General features: G+C 37.2%; 1 pseudogene; it reads left to right on the forward strand.

Moving 5' to 3' along the window:
- Positions 1–2,805: 2,805 nt before the first annotated feature.
- On the forward strand, positions 2,806–6,084 carry LOC122638765 (annotated as a pseudogene).
- The last annotated feature ends 638 nt before the right edge of the window (positions 6,085–6,722 follow it).

Raw genomic sequence — 6,722 nt, forward strand, 5'->3', positions numbered from 1 at the left:
CCACAACTGGTAACTTATTTTGTAATCAAAACAGGTTGGGTTGATTAGTTCTTGTCCTCGATCCATGAACACAACGCAAAGAAAAAAGAACCATTCAACACCTGCAAGGCTGCAATTGCTACACATGCCTAAATGTTTTTGGTAACAAGTAATATAATGCATTGTGCCCCAAACACCTTACGGGAAAGCTACAAAAATAGTTAAAGTCCACTTTTTTCAGACATATGGGTAGCAATTTGCTGATTAGTCAATTAAGATTTTACAAAATTAATCATGAGAAAATGCTGGGTCAAATTCATCCTCTCTCCATACAGTTCTCACCCTACATCCCTCTCCTACGTGCTCTCTCTGTCTCTCTATATATATATATATCTCATTCACACACATTTTTGTCCACATTCACTGTGGAAAATGAATTGATATGGAATTGCCCTTCAAGTTTAGATGAGGTATTTAAAATTTGAAAATATTAATCATGTATTATACTAAGTATCTTCACTTGATTGCATTTCTCTCTCCACCATCGAACAAATGTCACCACATGCATGAACTCATGTTTCCTTATGCTCAGAGAAAGTCGAATTCCCAATAAATGCACTCATGTTTTGTGGTCAAATTATACAAGTGCATGAACTTATGTTTCGTGACTACTTTTTCACTTGACTATTTTATCTTTCTTTTTTATTTAAATACCCTCATTTTCTTATTATCTTTTTTCTCTTTTCCTGTTATTTTTTTGATACCCGTGACATTTAAGTTTCCATTTTTTTAATCTATAATAAAATACCATCTCCATATCCTTCGTATTTTAGTTTCCATTTTTTTTTAAAAATCTAATCGTCTCCCAAATCCTCGTCCAGTCTCCACGTTTTCATCGTTCCAGTACCTCTCTCTCTCTCTCTCTCCACTTTTCTTGAATATTCCTTCCGTCTAATATTCATTCATGATTTTTCTTGGACTCACGCGTGCCCTCTCGCGCTCTGTTCCTTTTCCTCTTCACCCCATAAAAACACATGAAAGATGACAGTCGGTAACTCGGCGGCAAGCGAAGCGAAAGGCCAAAGACTTTGTTCTGATTCGAACTCTGTCGATTACGTGTAAGATATTTTGCTCTGCTTCCTGAGTTTTCTCTCTTTTCCATGAATATCTGCTTTTAGGGTTTCATTTTGTATTGATTGAATGAGTGATGGCGTTTTAGGAGTGTAATAAGTGCGTTTCCCCCTTCACATCCTTCTTATTGTCGGTTGATTTATTTCGGTTTTGAATTTAGTCTGTTGTTTTGGTTTTTCTGTCCTTTTTTTTTTCTGCATTTGACTCGGTTGTGATCCGATTCATTTTTTTCCTGCTTTTTATGCTCTTCATTCTCCCTATTTTGAGTTTGACGTGTACTGTGTACACTGGAGGTGCATAAATTGTTATCGGGATGTTTGGAATAATTATTTTACCTTTTCTTACTTGTTTAATTAACTGACCTATGATGGGTTTGAAGGCCAAACAGCCTTCTTTATTCATTCCATGGGCGACATTTACCGTCCTTTTCTGTATCAATTTAGTCGATTATTGGGTTGGGAATGTTTCTTTTGATGGACCTGCTGTTTGTGAAAAGTGTGGATCAGGGAAATTAATGAGCACACAGAATTAAATTTGTTCACGGGCATTGCAATGGTCGGTTGGGTTTCTGTAGGAAAGTTTTTAAATTTTTGTAACCTAATACATTTCTTACTTAATATGAAATAGCTTATGTACTTTGGATGGATCGTGCAACACATCTGTTTTCTGAAAGGGTCTTATTTTTGGATCCAAAGTAATGGCCTGCTAATGATTTCTGAGGTTTTCCAGAATAACAGTTTGATCTCAGGACAATTTATTTGATTATAGACATTTTCCCTTGGGAGCAGGTATGCTGCCTAAAAGCTTTAATTCCTTATTCTTTTTTCATTTCTTGGATAGAGACCAAATGCCAATAGTTAACAAGGACAGACATGGTTCTTATTGTCTGTCATAGATACAGCCATTTGACACAGCAATCACTGTGAAAAGTATACAGAATAATGAACAGAAGTGTTGGTGTCTGACACAAACTAAGAAACAGAAGCAGGGTGCATGGGATGGTGAATTTTTGTATTATTAAGTGTCCCTGTTACATACTAAGTTCAAAGAGTATTGGGGTCTCCTTCCTGATTTATAGAAAATGTATTTTCATACTAAATTTGATAGAACATCATATCTAGCCTAAGTGACACCTGCGATCAGAAAATGGCTGCCCTATATAATTGATTGCCTAAAAATCTATCTAAATTTTGTTGGGCATGCCATAAATGAGATGGTACTTATGTGCTGTTATAATGTTGCCGCATACAACATATCATGTGGTTATCAAAAGAAAGTGGGGAATCTTGTTCTCCGTCTGGCTTTAAAAACATTGTTATTAAATTTTTTACATATTTAAGCCTTTGCTGATGTCGTTAGTAAATTTTCTGGTTCACCTGGTGTCCCCATAAATCAATTCTTCTTGTTCAACCCTCTGCAACACCACTATAAGTAGAAGGAATCATTTTTTTTTTCTTCCTGTTAAATAGCTAAGATTGTAGCTCTTGTCAAGAAAATTGCCACCTGCATTTTTGTTTTAAATAATCCACTGATACATGCTGGATAAATGACCTTTGTCTCTCCTTGACAACTATAATGTTTACTTGCACAACTTTAAGTTTAGAATTCTTTCATGGTTATCCTTATATTCTGCTTTTTAATGTGAGCAGGAGACCTTGTGATATGGCTGATACTAAATTTTGGTGAGAATCATAGATGCCAACTGCAAAATTAAGGGGCTTTAGTTCTCCAGATACGATGATGTCTGAGCAGAAAGCAGTGAAACCAGAGGAAGGAAATGATTTGCTTGACAATTTTATCAGACAAGCAATAGAAAAAGAACCATTTCTTTCTTTTTCAAGGGCTGGTGGCAGCCCAGTCCAGTGGATTCAGTTACTGTAGGGATCTTGTTGTCATAAGTTGTTGGGAACATTTTTGCTCTGCCTTCTTAGTTTCCTGCAACTGGGTCTGCTTAACAGTTACAGAAGTGATATATAATGGCTAGCATTTGTGTGGGTCTCAAGGATAATGAGTTTGCTCAACTGGGAAATTTTACTATTAATGGTTTTGTTTTTTTCAAGATCAGGCTCATATTTCACTGATTAAATTGCCAACCCTCTTTTGCAAAGTTGTTGAATCATTAAACACCATAGTGAATGTTGTAGTTAAAAATAATAATGTTGTACTATATCTGGATTTCTTATACTTGGAATCCATCAAAAACACTCACCACCACCACCCAAAAAAAAAAAGAAAAAAATTGGGCCTCTTGTTTTTCCATTCTGTTTCCTGTTTGTTGCTAAATTAGGTTTTTCTATAACTCTTCCTTGCATAATTGGAGAAATCTGGCTTTAATGTGGTTCCAGTATAGCCCATTAAAGTGATGGCTTCAGATTTGCAACCCCATTCCTGAGGTGTGAGCTTTTAATTCACTATCCTCTGTTGCTTAAGATCATGAACTGATGTGAAGATGCATGAAATGCTTGTGCCCTGTTAATCATGATCGGAGATAGGTTTACATAGTTTTAATTTTTTTGTTAACCTTTTCTTCTGGGTTTTGGTTGTGATTATTTTTAGGGTGTTGGAATGGCGAGATGGGTACTACAATGGAGACATAAAGACCATGAAAACATTGCAACCCAGGGAGTTAAATGCTAACCAAATGGGATTGCAAAGGAGTGAACAGTTAAGAGAGCTGTATGAATCACTATCAGCAGGTGGAACCAACCCACAAGCTGGGAGGCCTTCAGCAGCATTGTCTACTGAAAATCTCACTGATGCAGAGTGGTTTTACTTAGTTTGCATGTCCTTTCAATTCAACCGTGGACAAGGGTACTTGTCTCTCCTCCTGGGCTCTAATTTTAGTTCTTATTATTAAATTCTTCCTGTTGTTCTGGCCTCCTACAGCCTTAAATCTAATTTGTTTATATTAATGTTTGGTTAGAATGTTTAAATGTATTCAATGAGAGGATTGAAGATGCAATTTTCTCTATAATTACCTGCATTTTAACTTCTTTATCAATCCTGGTGGTGGGATTTCCCAGAATCAGAAATCGGTTTTGGGGAGAAGAAGTGGGCCAGTGAACTTGAGTAATTTCAAATTAGTGCTAAAAATTGAATCTAATTACATATGATCATCATAGTTGTCATGGCGTCGCCATGGCGTCCTGGCGCTGGAGAGGGCTGCATGGCGACCTACGCCATGGCGACCCTCTTTGATTTCTTCTTCCTGACTCTCTTTCCCTCTTCGATTTCTTCTTCCTGTCTTCGATTTCTTCTTCCCTCTTCGATTTCTTCTTTCCCTCTTCAATTTCTTTCGATTTCTTCTTCGATTTCTTCTTCCTGTCTTCTTTCCCTCTTCGATTTCTTTCGATTTCTTCTTTCCCTCTTCGATTTCTTCTTCGATTTCTGAATTTTCTTCTTAAAACTTGAGAAACAATAGAGAAAAAATAAAACATGGCTTGAGTATACATCTATTAACACATTAAAAATAGAGAAAATAAAAAATAAAACATGGTCGACATGCTCGCCATGGCAACGCCATGGCGGGCGACATGTCGATATATCGACGTGACACCCCTCCACCGACTTGGATCGCCGTGACGCCGTGACAACTATGATGATCATAACAGTGTTGGGTTTAATTTCAGCCCATGAGAGATCATTTTAGGTTCTAGGAACAAACTTTAGCAGTAAAAGAACTGAATCTGTAAAAAATAGTTTGGAGTATATTTATCTATTTTTAAGGTTGCTTTGTCCCGTTTCTGTTGGTTCATGGTCAATAAGATGCAGCTAAATAATATTCTTACTCATTGCTTGTCCCCAGATTGCCTGAAAGAGCGTTGGAAAATGGTCAAACCATCTGGTTGTGCAGGGCTCCCGATGCAGATAGCAAAGTATTTACACGTTCTCTGCTAGCAAAGGTTACTATTCCTTGCAGAAATCTTAAATCTGATGAAAATTCTCTTTTATACATTGGCAGACAAACTGACTATAATCGTCTCTGTTGTGTTGTTTTTCTTCAATTACTGAACTGGAATCAATCATCATCCTTACAGCGCATCTATCCAGGTATCAGGATCTCCTTTTCTCCTTTCATATTGAATTATGACAGAGCTTTATAGTTAGTGATGTGAAGTAAACACAGTTCTGTATCACTTAGTCATTTGGTAACATATAAGACCTATTATCTCTCCTCATGGTTGAAAGAGAGTACTAATAGCATATAGACTTAGCTGACCCTTTTGAATTTCTGGTTGAATGAATTCAATCAATGCTTCTGTTTTGCTTTGGCCTCTACATTGGCTGTTTTTCAATATTCCATTCAGCAGCATTTGATGAAAACACCATCATAAGTAGCTTCTGTTTTTGGTTTGCAGACTGTGGTATGCTTTCCATTTTTAGGTGGCGTGGTTGAGCTTGGGGTGACTGATCTGGTAATTTTACATGTCCTATCTTCCACTTGAGTTCAGTTGTAATTTGTCTGAAACTCATTTTGTTATATTGTAATTTGCTTGTCTCTTTAGGTCTCAGAAGACTCCAACCTCATTCAACAAGTTAAGACTTGCTGCTTGGAGTTCCCAAGGCCAAATTGCATTGAGCAATCAGCTTTCAGCCCTCAAAATGCAGATAATGTGGAAGATCCTCCATATGCCAAGGTTGGCCATGGGAAAATTGATACAATGGCTTTGGATCCAGCAATCCAATTTGAGACAAAACAAGAAAGTGCAACCCCTACATTAGTACCATCTTACATTCGTCGAGAAGAAATCGTTCAACCAAGGTCGGATTGAGGAGTTTCGTACAAATATCTGTGAAGACTTAGAGGCAGATTCCCCCCATGACAGCTCAAATGGGTACGGGGCTCATCAGCACACTGAAGATTCCTTCATACTGGAAGGTGTAATAAATGGTAGGGCTTCACAAGTCCAGAGCTGGCAGTACTTGGATGATGAGTTCAGTAATTGCATGCTTGATTCCAAGCTGAGCTTATAATTTTATTGTTACTCGCTAAGAACGACATTGAACCTGTACAAACTCCTCCAGGTACGTCTCTCTCTCTCTCTATGAGTTTCAAAAGATCTATATGATTTATTATATATTTTAGAAATAAGAGGAAGAAAGACTGGTACAGGAAATCTCTCTCTTATCGTTACACATGTGAGTGAGGGAAGCAACCATTGAATCTTCTGAGGTAATTAATTTATTTCCTGATTTTCTTAGGTAAGGACAGTAGTTTCTTCAGTTAATACTATCCCATTTGCATTGAAGATTCTAACTACATTCCTTTTTTTTTCTTCTGAAAAGCAAAGTTTAAAGTAGATTGGAGACCGAAGTTACATGTTGGTTGGGTTTTTATTGAGGTTTTGCCAAGGAACAGGAGGAATACGGAAAGGCAGTTTACTTAGACACGAAGTAAGAAAATAAAATGTGAAAGTCACGACTCTTGTGGTTCCTAACCAAACCATCTTTCTTTCCATCAACCCCTCTCCCTTTTTCCTTTTTTAACATCACTGTGCATCCCAACATCTTGAAGTTTCATTTTGCAATTTGAAGAGGGAGGACAACATCTTAGGTGCCAGTGTCTTCGGGCTTTACTGCTCTTTCTTTCGGGTTAAGTATTTTAATTCTCC

Source organism: Telopea speciosissima, chromosome 9 (assembly GCF_018873765.1).
Source record: "Telopea speciosissima isolate NSW1024214 ecotype Mountain lineage chromosome 9, Tspe_v1, whole genome shotgun sequence".
In the NCBI taxonomy this organism is placed as follows: Eukaryota; Viridiplantae; Streptophyta; class Magnoliopsida; order Proteales; family Proteaceae; genus Telopea; species Telopea speciosissima.